This window comes from Scyliorhinus torazame, chromosome 5 (genome assembly GCF_047496885.1).
Source record: "Scyliorhinus torazame isolate Kashiwa2021f chromosome 5, sScyTor2.1, whole genome shotgun sequence".
NCBI lineage: Eukaryota > Metazoa > Chordata > Chondrichthyes > Carcharhiniformes > Scyliorhinidae > Scyliorhinus > Scyliorhinus torazame.
The window spans coordinates 229430060-229445908 of record NC_092711.1 but is presented as its reverse complement, the minus strand read 5'-3'; the positions used below and the strand labels follow the sequence as shown (position 1 = coordinate 229445908).

The 15849-nt window shown below is 47.7% G+C and overlaps 1 protein-coding gene across 4 annotated transcripts in view; it reads left to right on the top strand.

The window, feature by feature from the left end:
• Window positions 1–15849, top strand: part of diaph2 (diaphanous-related formin 2) — a 983399-nt gene that overhangs the window by 809509 nt on the left and 158041 nt on the right. The gene's annotated exons all lie outside the window — the stretch shown is intronic.

Genomic DNA, 15849 nt, shown 5'->3' with positions numbered 1-15849 from the left:
GTTACAGGTTTGTGCCAAATGTCCCAAAGATATTTCTCTTCTACTCAAAAGACTTTGATGAACTTTTCAAATTCCATTTATATTTGTAAATAAGGGCAGCATGATCCACAACAAATTCTAATGAAATTGTGTACTGAAATATGAATGCTGGTAGCCTGCTAACTATACTGATCATAGGAATTGCAGTATAACAAATGTGCGAGTGCAGAGATTACATTCTAACCATTTTCACAAAACTAGTGTCCTTTTCACATTGTCTGCTACCCCTCGACTCAAGGGTAACTTCTACTCCTGGTCGGGAGTTTCTGTCATGGGTCTCACATGGCTAAGTAAGCCAATTTTCGACTGCCAGATTTTTGGGCAAATGGGGCAGAATGTCCAACAATGTAGTGGGATCCAGAGTGCAGGATTTTCTTCTTTTTGTTTCCTATTGTGTAGTTGCTCTACCTCATCAAGAAGGCATTCGGAGTTGAAGCATGATGCAGCTTGATGGACAAGTTCTAAGTCGTCATTGGTAGCATGCTCCTCCCAATCGTTTAAGGACAATGATTTCTCACTTCAAGGAAAGTTTCAGAATGTTGTTGAAGCATTTTCTTTGTGCTCCCTTTCAATATAGGCCCTTTAAGAGAATAGGACTTGGCAGGGGAGACAATTTTCAGTTTTGTGGACATGGTGGCTTGTCCATTAAAATTGATTTTGCAGGAGTTTTGCCTGAATACTTGGGAATATAACTTCAAGAAGGAAACTATAGTATTGTAAGATTATCTTCCTAATGAATCCCGGGCAGATCAGGAGCATGGTGACAGCTACAGATCTGTACAATAAGAATGTCTTTGTTGGCAAACACTCGCTGCTATAATTTGTAGATGACTGAATTGGCGCAGCTATTCGTTATTAGATCTCCCCGTCATTGGTGGCCTTTTCGGAGATGTAGCTGCTGGGGTATAGGAAGTACTCAGAGTCTCTCCTTCAACATATATGGGAAGTTGAATATTTGGTTGACCAGCTATGGGTTGATATGAGTTTTGCTTTGGCACTGTTCAAGCACAGGCTGAGTTTCTTGTATGTAGAATAAGAGAGTGGCTTGCAGATATCTTAGAGAAAGGGCTCTGACACTGCAGTCATCCTCAAACTGTAGATCACGGGCGGCGTTTTCCGCCGGCGGGATGCTCCTTTTTGTCGGCAGCCGAGGGGTTTCCCGATGGAGTGGGACTGCCTCACAATGGGAAACCCCATTGACCGGCCGGCGTAACAGAGAATCCCGCCGGCGGGTTGAAGCAGAAATGCGGCCGGCGGGGCAGAAAATCCCGCCGCATGTATTTGGTGGTCAGTGTATTTTTGAGACACAGGTGACAAGTTGAAGAATTTTCGACTAGGTGATATTTAAATCCAATACCAGAGGGCACTTGATCTTTGATGAGGTGAATAACTACTGTCAGCTAGATTGTGAATAATATGGTGGCTGTCACACAGCCTTGCTTGATCCCAGTCCAGATTTTGAAACCATCTGTTTCGGATCTTCCATTTAAATGTATATGCAGGACTTCCGGTGGCGACATATCGTTCGTTGGGTGGCTCCCACTAGAGGTATCGTTTTTTTACTCTTTTCACCCAGTTTTGAGGGGAACGTTTACATGAGCTGTCTTCAGTAAAGTTGTGGGGATTAGAGGATGTCAAAATCCTAATGAAAAAATACGGCACAAAGAGGAATGAGCGCTAATCCGCCTGGTTCGGTGCGAAGTCCTGTGTGAGGAAAGATGGCGGGAGCAAGCTCGCTGAGTGGGGCTGCGCCCATTGTAGTGGTCACGCTGACCGAGGTGATGGTGGCGGAGTTCAAGCAGCAGTTTGCCAAGCTTTTTGAGTGGCATGGGAAGGAGATGATGGAAATGCTCAAACAGTTGGTGGAGGATATCCTGGCCCCGATAAAGGAGGCTCTTGGAAAGACTTTGGAGATGATGCTGGAGCATGGTGAGATGTTGAAGGGGTGGAAGAGGCACTGTGACCAGCTCGCCTCGATGGGTAAGGAGCTGTGAAAGGGCTGAGAGCCAAAGGGGAGGACCTGGAGAACATGCCACGATGGCAGAATCTTCAGATTGTGGAACTGCCTGAGGGGCTGGAAGACCCGAGGCCAACAGAGCACTTTTCGAGGATGTTCGCTAAATTGTTGGGAGAGGAGGCGAACAACTCCCTCTTTGAGATGGGTAGGGCTCAACGCTCGCTCTGGCCAAAGCCAAAGGCGAATGATCCACCAAGAACTGTGATAGCCTGTTTTCACAGTTTTCAGATGAAGGAGAAGGTCTTGAGATGGGCCAAGCAGAGTCATGAGGTAAGATGGGAAGGCAGTAGTATTCGTATATACCATGTCGTCCCGGAGGAGCTGGCAAGAAGGCGGGAGGCTTTTAACAGAGCGATGGCAGCACTTGGCAAGAGTGATGTGCGGTTCGGGGTTGTGTACCTGGCAAAGCTGAAAGTTACGTATACCTCCACAGACCATTTATTTGAGATGGTGGAGGAGGCGGAAGCATTCGTGAGGACTGGGGCTCAACTGAGTTTGGATTTTGGCTTCTTTTGTTGTGGCTTGGAGGGGATGGTTTGGGGATGGTGGGATAAAGGGTCGGGTTTTCCGGGTTTTTTTTGTATTTCGCATGTTTGATTCTTTAGAAGGTGTGAGGGGGGGGTTCTGTTGGTTTATGTGGTTGGCATGTCGGGGGAGGGGGGGGAACTCTGGTGGGGGACACCTCGCTAGCAAACTTAAGTTGGCTAGTGAATGGGAGCGATGTGGGGGGAGAGGTGTTGGGCAGCCGAGCCTGTGTGGACAGGTTTTGACAGATCTGGGAGGTGTGAATGGTGGTGGGTTGGGAGTATGCAGAGAGAAGCGGTTCCGAGGGGAATTGTTTGGAGGGGTTTCTGGGATGAGGGATGGGGTAGTTGGTTGACGGTGACTAGGGCAGGGCTTGGTTTCATTCGTGGGGTCGGGCTGGAGTCCATATTGGGAGGACGGTGAACCTAAGATGTTGGCGGGGGGAGGGAGAGAGGGGCGTCGGGTATGTCCCTTAATGTGGTTATGGCAGATAGGAGGGGAGGGGTTGAGAGACCGAATGGTAACGTGGAACGTGCAAAGGTTGGATGGACCGGTGAAGACGGCGAGAATCTTTTCATAAGGGGGTAAAGAATTTGAGAGCTGATGTGCTGTTGCAGGAGACTCATATGAAGGTGAAGGACCAGGTTAGGTTTTGAGGGGTTGGGTGAATCAGGTGTTTCACTCCGGCTTTGATAGCAGGGCCGGAGGGTAGCGGTACAGGTGTGTAAGAGAGTTTGGTTTCAGATGGAGGAGGCGATGGCGCATCAGGGGGGCAGATACGTTATAGTAATGGGTGCTTTCGCGAGGATGTTGGTGGTGTTGGTTTGCGTGCATGCCCCAAATTGGAATGATGTAGGATTTGTGAAGAGGATGTTGATGGCTATCCCGAGCCTGGACATGCATCAGTTAATTTTGGGGGCGATTTAAACACAATGTTGCATCGGAAGATGGATCAAAAAAAGAACAAAGAACAAAGAAATGTACAGCACAGGAACAGGCCCTTCGGCCCTCCAAGCCCGTGCCTACCATGCTGCCTGACTAAACTACAATCTTCGACACTTCCTGGGTCCGTATCCCTCTATTCCCATCCTATTCATGTATTTGTCAAGATGCCCCTTAAATGTCACTATCGTCCCTGCTTCCACCACCTCCTCCGGTAGCGAGTTCCAGGCACTCACTACCCTCTGTGTAAAAAAACTTGCCTCGTACATCTACTCGAAACCTTGCCCCTCTCACCTTAAACCTATGACCCCTAGTAATTGGCCCCTCTACCCTGGGGAAAAGCCTCTGACTATCCACTCTGTCTATGCCCCTCATAATTTTGTAGACCTCTATCAGGTCTCCCCTCAACCTCCGTCGTTCCAGTGAGAACAAACCGGGTTTATTCAACCGCTCCTCATAGCTAATGCCTTCCCTACCAGGCAACATTCTGGTAAATCTCTTCTGCACCCTCTCTAAAGCCTCCACATGGGCAGCACGGTAGCCTTGTGGATAGCACAATTGCTTCACAGCTCCAGGGTCCCAGGCTCGATTCTGGCTTGGGTCACTGTCTGTGCGGAGTCTGCACATCCTCCCCGTGTGTGCGTGGGTTTCCTCCGGGTGCTCCGGTTTCCTCCCACAGTCCAAAGATGTGCGGGTTAGGTGGATTGGCCATGATAAATTGCCCTTAGTGTCCAAAATTGCCCTTAGTGTTGGGTGGGGTTACTGGGTTATGGGGATAGGGTGGCGGTGTTGACCTTAGGTAGGGTGCTCTTTCCAAGAGCCAATGCAGACTCGATGGGCCGAATGGCCTCCTTCTGCTCTGTAAATTCTATTCTATGATATCCTTCTGGTAGTGTGGCGACCAGAATTGAACACCAAGTGTGGCCTAACTAAGGTTCTATACAGCTGCAACATGACCTGCCAATTCTTATACTCAATGCCCCAGCCAATGAAGGCAAACATGCCGTACGCCTTCTTGACTACCTTCTCCACCTGTGTTGCCCCTTTCAGTGACCTGTGGACCTGTACTCCTAGATCTCTTTGACTTTCAATACTCTTGAGGGTTCTACCATTCACTGTATATTCCCTACCTGCATTAGACCTTCCAAAATGCATTACCTCACATTTGTCTGGATTAAACTCCACCTGCCATCTCTCCGCCCAAGTCTCCAAACAATCTCCAGGATCGATCTAAGCCGTGCTCGTTGACTCCCTTCTGGGGGGAGTGGGGGGTGTTGGCAGCATTTATCAAGGAGATGGGTAGGAGTGGATCCGTGACAGTTCCTTTGAAAAAATGAAATGAAATGAAAATCGCTTATTGTCACAAGTAGGCTTCAAATGAAGTTACTGTGAAAAGCCCCTAGTCGCCACATTCCGGCGCCTGCTCGGGGAGGCTGTTACGGGAATTGAACCATGCTGCTGGCCTGCCTTGGTCTGCTTTCAAAGCCAGCGATTTAGCCCTGTGCTAAACAGCCCACGACAGTCCACAATGCATACTCGAGGATTGCTTTCTTTATCATGGGGAGGTCATTGTTTTGAGGGGTGAGGAAAGCAGAATACTCGGCAACTGTTATTTCAGATCATGCTCCACACTTGATGGATGTGGTCTTGGAGAAGGGACCTGCATAGAGGCCGGTGTGGAGGTTGGATGTGGGGCTGTTTGCGGATCTGAGTTTTTGTGTGAGGATGGTAAAGGTGATTGGTGATTATGTGGGGTTCAATAAAAATGGGGAGGTCTCACTGTTGGTGGCATGGGAGCACTGAAGGTGGTGGTAAGGGGCAAGATCATCTTATTTAAGGCACAGTTGGATAGGGAGGCAAGAGAGGAGCGGCAGCAGTTGGCAGACAGGATTTTGAAAGTAGACAGGAAGCATGTGCAAGATCCCACTCTGGAACTTCTGGCCAGTAGAAAGCAACTACAGATGCAGTTTGATCTTTTGTCTACAAGGAAAGCAGTACACCAGGTGAGGCGAAGGGTGTGGTATTCGAGTATGGGGAGAAGGCCAGTCACTTGCTAGCAGGACAACTCCGCCAGCAGGCAACCTCCCAGGAGATTATTCAGGTTCGGGGCGGGGTGAGGGGGCTGGTGACTGCGCTGGAGTAGGTGAATTTGAGGAGTTCTATAAGAGGTTGTATAGGTCGGAGCCCCAGGGTGATGAGTCCGAAAATGAGGGAGTTTTGGGAGGGTCCAGAGTGTTCCACAGTGGGAGAGGAAGCTAGGGCAGGGTTGGAGGAGCGAGTGAGGATTGAGGAAGTTCGGACGGCAGAAGGGAAGATGCAAGTGGGTAAAGCACCGGGACAGATGGGTTCCTGGTGGTGTTTGAAAGAAGTGGTTAGACTGGTGCCGCTGTTGGTGGAGATGTTTGAGGATGCGGTGGTTAAAGGGGTGCTTCTTGAGATGATGGGACAGGCATCTATTTCACTGTTGTTAAAAAGGGATAAGAACCCAGTGGAAGGTGGGTCAACATCTCTGTTGAATGAGGTTGCCACGATTCTTGCCAAAGTGTTGCTGCTTTGGTTGGGGAAGTGCCTACCGCAGGTGGTTGGAGAGGATCAGACCGGGTTTGTAAAGGCTAGTCAGTTGTCCGCGAACGCGGCGCTTGTTAAAGGTGGTGCTGTCCCCATCAGAAGGGGGGAGCAGGAGGAGGTGGTGGCGCTGGATGCAGAGAAGGCATTTGATTGAGTAGAGTGGAGTTATTTGTTTGCAATGTTGGAGCACTTTGGGATTGGACCTAGGTTTGTGGCATAAGTCAAATTGTTGTATAAGGAACTGAAGGCGTGTACTTACGAATGAGGTGAACTCAGGATATTTTCAACTGTATTGGGGTGTCCCATGTCCCCCCTTTTGTTTGCACTGGTGATAAAGCCCTTGGCCCTCGTGCTGTGGAGCTCGGATAAGTGGAGGGGGATAATGAGGCGGGGATGTGGGGGGGGGAGGGGGGGGTCTGTCGTGTGGAGCACAGGGTGTCCCTGTATGGTGATGATCTTTTGTTGTATATTTCAACCCAGTTCCCACGGTTGGGGATATAATGGGGCTTCTTAAGTGATTTGGGGCTTTTTCGGGATACAAATTGAATTTGAAGAGTGAGCGCTTTTCGGTCACGGGTGCTAGCTGGCTTGGGGGAATTGCTGTTTCATGTGGCGACTACTCACTTCAGGTATCTGGAAGTGCATATGGCTCGGTGATTTATTTTGTGCTTACCTTGCAGTAGCTTTCAAATTTGTCCAGGACTGTCTGGAACTGCATTCTGTCCTGCCCTTTGGAATATTTAAAGGAGCAGAAGATCTCTGTTGCATGTTCACCTGCAATGGTGAGTAGAAGAGCAATCTTCTCAGCATCGGCCACGCCATTTAGGTCGGATGCTTCCATGTAAAGCTGAAATCGTTGCTTGAATGCACACCAGTTGGCACTAAGATTGCCGTGCTGAGGAACCGAAATCTCGATCATCGTGCCTGGGTTCTGTTGCTGGTTGTCACGGATCTTGCTGAGTTGAACTAAGTAGATTTAACAGGCACACCTGGTATCATGTTGTGTTATGCTGCTTCGTGTAGCAGAAGCTGCTTCCTTGATGTATGCTTTGACAAAGGAAGCTCCAGACTATGAATTGAGTTCAATTTGTTTATTGAACTATTAACACAGTTCTTAAATGAGTTCAGCTCTCTGCTAATCTAGCTGTAGTAACTCAGTCTATCTTTACCAGTCTGCTCTAAGCCATGTGCTGGGTGTGATGCTGCTGATCAACCCTGATGTACTGTCTAGATGTCTGCCTGTGGAAAGAGGCAGAGCATGTGTGTCCTGTCCTTTTATATGGGTTGTGAAGTGCCCCCTTGTGGTAATGCCACCTCTGGGTGTCCAGATTACCCAATGGTTGTGTCCTGTTGTCATGACCCATTGGCTATATGTCTGCATGTCATGACATCTCTGCTGCTCCCTCCAGCGGTTACTTAGTTGTAGTGTATTTACATTAACCCCTTGTGTATATACAGTGATGCATATCACCACAGTGCATATGGCTCGGGACTGGGCCTGGCTCCGTGAATTGGATTTTACGAGCCTGGTGGGCAGGATTAAGGAGGATTTGTTGAGGTGGGACTGCCTCGCCTATCATTGGCAGGCCGGGTGCAGGCGGTAAAGATGAATGTTTTGCCATTGTTTTTGTTTTTATTCCAATGTTTACCGGTCATCTTGCCAAAAGTGTTTTTTATGGGGGTGGAATGGTTGAGTCTGTCGTTTGTCTGGACAAGTAAGATAGCGAGGGAGCTTCAGAGAGGGCGATAGTCAGATGGTTAGGCCCTGCCAAATCTGCTGTATTATTATTGGGTGGCGAAAGCCGAGAAGGTGTAGGGCTGGGGTAGGGAGCTGGAGGCAATGTGGGTGAGGATGGAGGTAAGCTTTTGGTCAGGGCTGCGGGCACTGGCAACGACGCAGCGTCTGTTTGCCCTGGGGAAATAATAGATTAGTCCGTTGGTGGTGACCACGCTGAAGGCAATATGGAGGCAAATGCTGGTCTGAGAGAATTATGGGTTTGAGCCAGCCGGATTGGATCCTAGGTTTCGAGGATGGGATGAGTGGAGGTTGGTGAAAATTAAGGATTTATTCTTGGAAGGGCTGTTTGTGAGCTTGGAGGAGTTGACGGAAATGTTTGAAATTCCACGGCGGGAGGCCTTCAGGTATATGCAAGTGTGGGATTTTGCAACAAAGGTTTTCCTGACACTTCCGGTAACACTGCCTTCCTGGTTGTTGGAAGGGTGCTTTGGTGATGGGATTGGAGGGTAAGGTCATCTTGGCGATTCTGTAGGAGGATACGGCGTCATTGGAGACGGTTAAGGCCAAGTGGGAGGAGAAGCTGGGGGTGGCACTGGAGAAGGGTTGTGGTGTGAGGTGTTGCGGAGGGTGCTTGTGTGAGAGACTGGAGTTAATACAGTGTGAGAGACTGGAGTTAATACAGTGTGGTGCACAGGGCGCACCTGACGAGGTCAAGGATGAGCCGGTTGTTTAAGGGGGTGGAGGAAACTTGTGAGCAGTGTGGGAGAGTTCCGGACAGCCACGTAAGTATGTTCTGGTCCTGCCGAAGTTGGAGAAATTTTGGAGGCCGTTTTTCAGCACCATGTTGGTGATCTTGGACTTGGAGCCCAGTTCCCTGGGGGGTTATATTTGGGGTGTCGGACCTGCCGGAGTTGCAAACGGTGGTGAAGGTGGATTTTTTTAACCTTCCTCTCGTTGATTGCTTGCAGACGAGTCCTGTTGAACTGGAGGTCAACGTCTCAGCCCCCACTCAGGTGCCTCAGTGGGAGACTTGATGGAGTTCTGCATCTTGAGATGGTGGTTCACCTTGAGGGCGGTGATTGAGGGTTCCTTAAGAGATGGCTGTATTTAGAGTTGGTCACTGTCAGCTGCTATGGGAGGGGGTGTTGGGATGGGGGGATTATTCTTTGAGTTTTATGGGGGTTGGTTAGTAGGGGGTTCTTCTGTTCTTTTCATTATTTTTTTTTTATGTAGTAAAAGTTATAAAACGAATAAAAATATTTTTAAAAGTGTACGTGCAGGCTATGTGACCTGCTCACTGCTGCCGCTTATGGCCAGAAGACTGCACACAGCCTCATTTCGTTTTCATTTAAAAGGCGGCAGCTGCCGTCATTCTCAATAAAATGCTGGTAATTGCTGTTGGACGATACTCGGGACCACTGTGGGAATATCGCTACTGATCGTTTCGCACCCTCCCAACACCCCCCACGACCCGAACTTTGGAAAACCCTGCCCATGTTCAGAAGGGCAAAACTTATCTAAAGTTCTCCATGCCCCAGCCTGAATTTTCATCATTCTCTCGTTTCTGTCCAATCTCCTCTCACTTCCCTCTCTGTGCTCAACGCGCCAATGAGCCATATCCCTTGCGACATCAATCCTATTCCCACTAAACTGCTGACAAATCAACTACCTGGCCCCTATGTGATACTGTCAACAGTTCTGACAGGTACTCTTCCTGCTCAACTTAAAACCTCCTGTCATCAACCCTTTTTCTCAAAAAATCAACACTTTCCCTCATCATCTTTGCAAGCTCCTGCCCCAGCATCAAACTCTTTTGGCCCTTAAGCCCGTGAACTTGCTCACTAGGGCGGCACGGTAACACAGTGGTTAGCCCAGTAGCTTCACAGCTCCAGGATCCCAGATTCGATATCTGGCTTGGGTCACTGTCGTGTGGAGTCTATACGTTCTCCCCGTGTCTGCGTGGGTTTCCTTCGGGTGCTCTGGTTTCCTCCCACAGTCCAAAGATGTGCAGGTTAGGTGGATTGGCCATGCTAAATTGCCCTTAGTGTCCAAAATTGCCCTTAGTGTCCAAAATTGCCCTTAGTGTTGGTTGAGTGGGGTTACTGGGTTATGGGGATAGGGTGGTGTGTGCTTGGGTAGGGTGCTCTTTCCAAGAGCCGGTGCAGACTCGATGGGCCGAATGGCCTCCTTCTGCACTGTAAATTCTATGAAATCTATGAAATCTATGTGCAGATTAGGTGGATTCACCGTGCTAAATTGCCCTTAGTTTCCAAAAAGGTGAAATGGGGTTACGGGGATAGGGTGGAGGTGTGGGCTGAGGTAGGGTTCTCTTTCCGAGGGCTTGTGCAGACTCGATGGGCTGAATGGCCTCCTTCTGCACTGTAAATTCTATGACATTTCCTGGAACTCAATTTTTGCATCATTCGAATCAGATATCCGTCACTGCGCAGAACCAAAATGCCTCTTATCAAAGTCAAAAATGGCATCCTATGTGACTGTGACAAAAGTTAACTCTCACTCCTTGTCCTCTTTGTCTGCCTGCATCTGATGGTTTACCATCTTCCTTCAGCGACGTTCCACCATCTTCCAACTGGGTACCACTGCCCCATTCGGTTACATTCAAATTTTTCTAATCCGAGACAGTGTATTACTTGCAATGGTTTCTCTTCCCATTCCCACTCCCGCATTACCTCAGATGTTCACCAAGGGTCTTTCCTTGGACTCCTGTTTCTCAATTCCATGCTTTCGCTCATCAACATCATCAGAAATCACAGCACTAGTTTTACATGTACAATTGACATCAATGCCACCTCTCATGATTCCTCCATTGTCTCTATGTTGGCAGACTGTTTGTCTGACATCCATTATTGGATCACCCGAAATTTCCCCCCAAAATTAGGAAGACTGAAGCTTTTGTGTTCGGCCTCCACCACATTATTAATTTCCAAATTAAAGGCTCCATCTCTCCCTCGGAAACTGTCTGAGGTTCAACCAAACCTGTTGCCATCTTGGTATCATATTTGATCTGACAGAAAGTGATATCTGCTCCTCTAATTCTGGCATCTCGAAATCCCCAATTTTAATTTCTTCACCATTGGTGATGGTGTCTTTAGATGCCTTGGCCCTAAACTCTGGAATTATCTCTCTAAGCATCTTTATTTCTCTTTCCTCCTTTATAATGCTACTTAAAAAGTCTTTGGCCAAACATTTGGTCATCTGCTCTAATATCACCTTGTGGGGCTCTGGCTTTGTAAAGTTCCCACGAAGCACCTTGGGATGTTCTATGACATTAACTATGCTATATAAATGAAAGTTGTTATTGGAAGAAATATTTCCAGAAAAAAATCCATCTGTGTGTAATTTCATCAACATACTGAAAGAGTAGAGTCTTTCACAGAAACACTTTTTTAAAAAAAACTTATGGGCGGCACGATGTTGCAGTGATTAGCACTGCTGCCTCACAGCACCGATTACCCGGGTTCAACCCCAGCCCCGTGTCACTGTCGGTGTGGAATTTGCACATTCTCCCCATGTCTGCATGGGTCTCACCCCCACAACCCCAGATGTGCATTGTAGGTGGATTGGCCACACTAAATTGCCCCTTAATTGGGAAAAAAAGAATTGGGCACTTAAAATTTAGGAAAAAAAGCTGGTTATGTTATAAATCTACTGTAGAATGATCGATACTACAAGCTTACAAATTGGAAAAGGTTTACATCAGTGTTATGAAAAACATAAAACAACAATCTTATTTAATCAATGCAGAATAAGATGAAAATGTCAGATGACTAAAATCAAAAATAATTTGTTAATTCGGGCCTTGTAGTTCAAAATACGTTGTTAATGGGATAAAAATATTCTTCACCATGGTGCAATGAAATCCAACAGGATTTAAAATGAACCATGTTATTGAATAAGCACCTAGTGAGAGGTGACCAGTCACTTTATATCCTTGGTAGCTTTATAATCACTCCTCCACAAAGCCTATTAATGTTGACCAAATTGGCATACATTGGACGCATTATGCCAATAAGCACATTAGTTTTTTTTAAAAAGGAAATAAGATCTTAAAGGCTTGCAGCCAAAATTTAACCAAAGAAAGGGGGTGGGATTCTCCACTCCCGCGCCGAAGTGGCCGCGCCGTCGTGAACACCGTCGAGGTTCACGATGGCGCGAAACGGCCCCAAATCCGACCGATTCAGGCCCTAACAATGGGCCAGGATCGCGGCCGCGTCATCTACACGCGCGCGTAAAGGCGGCGCCTCATAGATGGCGCGGCCGGCGCTGCATAACTGGCGTCACCCGCGCATGCATGGTTGCCGTCCTCTCTAAGTCCGTCCCGCAAGAAGATGGCGCACGGATCTTGCGGGGCAGCGGAAGGAAGGAGGTCCTCCTTCAGAGAGGACGGCTCGACGATCGGTGGGCACCGATCGCGGGCCACCCCACATTTGAGGTACCCCCCGGTGCAGGATCCCCCCTCGCCCCCCCGCAGGCCACCCCCACACTCCCCCCCCCCCAGCGCCCCGCCCCCCCCCCAGCGTTCACGCACCGTTCACGACGGCCATGACCAGGTGTGGATGGCGCTGGGGGGAACCCGCCATTTTGGCCTGGCCGCTCGGCCTATCCGGGCCTGAGAATAGCGGGGTGCCGGTGAATCGCCATTTTGGGTGTCTCCGGCGATTCTCCGTCCGGCCTGCGGCCCGCGGAACTCGACCGGGCTGTTCCCGCCGCTTGGGAGAATCACGGGAGGGCGTCGGACCGGTGGCCCGGGAAATTTTGGCGGCCCAGGCGATTCTCCCAACCAGCGTGGGAGTGGAGAATCTCGCCCAGGGTCTACGAGTAAAACTACTTATTTACAAATTAAGGTGTAAAAACACACATTCACATGTTTTATTCTATCTATACTAAATAGCTGTTTATTATGCACAGTGATTGTTCCCCTCTTTTTATTTTCAGCAAACAACCTTATTTTGATCTTCAACACTTTATTTATTGGTTATCCCAACTGTGATTAATGCTTGTAGCCAACAAAGAACTCCTTTCCTTGTCCATCACCCCACAACAAAGGGTTTGACCAGGTGGAAAATGTTACCAGAGTCAGTTACCAGATAACAAATGGAACATGTATTCCTGTTTTGAGTTCAACTCCTGTAATAAGCACTGCAGAATACATTTTCTAACGATTCTGTTATGTACAAATAAAGGGTTCGAATGAAGTTTTGATCTCTGACCTTGACAGTTACTATTCTTCTGCAAAACAATATCATTTGTACAGTGCTATATAATAACAATGAGCTGGAGATTTGTCACAGTAATGCTGGATGTAAAACAACATTGCTGTAAGTTTAGAATCTATCTCGTTGTGCACTTCACCACTATTATCAAACAGTTTGAAGTTGTCATTCAGTCTGATGACAATAATGCTTTCATCATTGAGTTGTTCTGACAACAGCCTTGCCAGCCAATGGCATACTTCCTTCATTTACTGTAAATACTGCTCCTTAGATTTATACAGCACCTTTAATGTAAAAAAAAAACCCTGGCACCCTACAGAAGTGCATTCAGACAACAAAAAAACGATGACAAGCCAAAGAAGTAGACATTATAACGTGCAATTAATATTACAGAGCTTGATTTTAAGGACGTTGCTATAAGGGAGAAAAAAGATGGAGAATCAGAAGTTTAGTGAGAGAATTCAGAACCGTGGGCCTAGATGAGAGGGCGAAGGGAATGGGATTGTGCACAAGCTACTGATGTTGGATGGCTGGATTCTCCGATTTTGGGGCTATGTCTGGAGGAAGCGTCTGGTCTCAGGACCAAAAAGTTGACGCCGCCCCCGTACCGATGCTCCGCCCGATGGGGGGCTGGACCCCGCTTTACCTGCCGAAACGGACGCAGAATGGCCGAGTCCGTGGCCATGCATGCGCACTGCGGCAGCCGCGCTGTTCAACATGGCGCCGGCCGCGCATGGACCCAGCCTGCCAGATAGTACCCCCACCCGTATCACCCCCCACCAGTCCTCGCAGCCCCCGTCGAAGCCCCCCTGCCAGCTAAGCGGCTTCACCCCTCCCCCCCATCCTCCCTTCTCCCCGATTATGGCAGTGCTGGACACAGTCCGCAGCCGCCATGCCACGTTCACGAAAGTTGAGAGGAGACATGTACCACATCATCAGGAAGTCATCCCATTGGGGGCGGAGCATCGGGGGAGGACCTCGGGTGACGTCCTGAGACCGTTCCAGCGGCGAGCGGCGTACCCCTCTAGTATGCTGTTTTTGAGGGGGGGGGGGGGGGGCGAAGCATCCGAAAAACAGCACCTCCCCCTGATTTTGGCGTAAATGCGGATTCTCCGCCCGATCGCCAAACGCAATTTCTGCATCGGTAATTAGAGAATCCCGCTCATGGTTTCTCAGAGAATTGCATGGCAGGGGTAGGTTGTAGAGGTAAGGCAAGGCCATCAAGAGATTTATATACGAAGATACACATTTTTAATTGTGTTTTCAACTGTTTTTCATTAGAAATTACTATATGGGCACAACAATTAGTTTGTGCTCTGTTTGCATATTATTGCAAAAGGGAATGAAAGACAAAATAGTAGACTAAAGATTTAAATATGTAAAATTCTGTCAGCTCACCTCATGTCTTCAGAAGTGATTAGCTTCGACTGAGGTTAGCTACGCAGTTTCAGGAAATGCAGAGCTACGAACACAGTAACAGGTGTAATGAGTTACAAGTTAATAAGAAAAACCCTCAAGGCATTTCCTAATTCTAATTAGACCCAGTGAGAAATCAAATGAGAAATCCATCCTCCTTACTAATAACTAAGTTATCTCCAGATGAAAATTCAGTGGCTTCTTCAAGTGCCTCTTGCAATTCATATTGAATGGTAATGCTGCATTTAACTTTGTAAAAATTAGTTTTTTTATTAGTCTTACCTAGAATGTGAGTGTCATTGGCAATGCTGGCATTTGTTGACCACGTATTGCCCTGGAATAGGTGGTGGTGGTGAGCAGTTTTCTTGAACCACTGCAGTCTATGTGGTGTATGTACACTTGCGACAGTCAGGAAGGGAGTTCCAGGTTTTTGACCATGCAACAGTGAAGTGAGGGCAATATAGTTCCAAGTCCGGATAGCGTGGAGAGGAACTTCCTGGTGGTGGTGTTCCTACCCATCTAGGTGGTAGAGGTCACAGTTTTGAAAGGTGATGTCAAAGGAGACTTGCAGAGTTGGAAAATTGACCACGCCCTTGACTATATGCCTGCAAACGCTGACCAGTTTAGAAAAGAAAACAGTCAATGCTAATCAAGAAGGGAACTCAACAGTTTACATCCATTGCTCTAGAGGCCATCTGATTAATCTGATAGCACTTCTAGGGCACCTAAAAATAGAACATTGATTTGATGATGGTTATGCCACAAGAAAATAAATATGGCTAACCTCAAACTGACAGAGTAACAACATGGTATGACATTTCGTAGTCTTAGTTTTCCGCTCACGTTTTGATGCTTCAGGTCAAGGTCTGATGAGTGCAGTAAGTTCACCAGAAGCAATGCAAGAAGAATTAACATCTGTCAATTACTTGCAAGCAAAATGTAAGCCTGCTCTAGCCAATAACTTCATGGTATACCGAGTAGATTTTCATTTATAACTTGGGCAATTCTTAGCCACACTATCGTAAAACAGATGTCTGCCTGTACATGGACAGTGGTACTTAAAGTTTCTGAGGAAACAGAAACTAAAACAAAGTTATTGCTATGAGTGTTGTGGTATGCTGCTTCGGATAACACAGGCTGCTACTTGATGCAGTCTTAACTAAAGGATGCTCCAGACTCTGAAATGAGTTCAACGTGTTTATTGAACTATTAACACAGTTCTCAAATGAGTTCGACTCTCTGCTTATCTAACTGAAGTAACTCAGCCTAACTGTACCAGCTTGCTCTAAGCCATGTGCTGGGGTGAGATGCTGCTGATCAACCCTATCTAACTCTCTCAATGTCTGTCTGTGGAAAGAGACAGGGTGTGA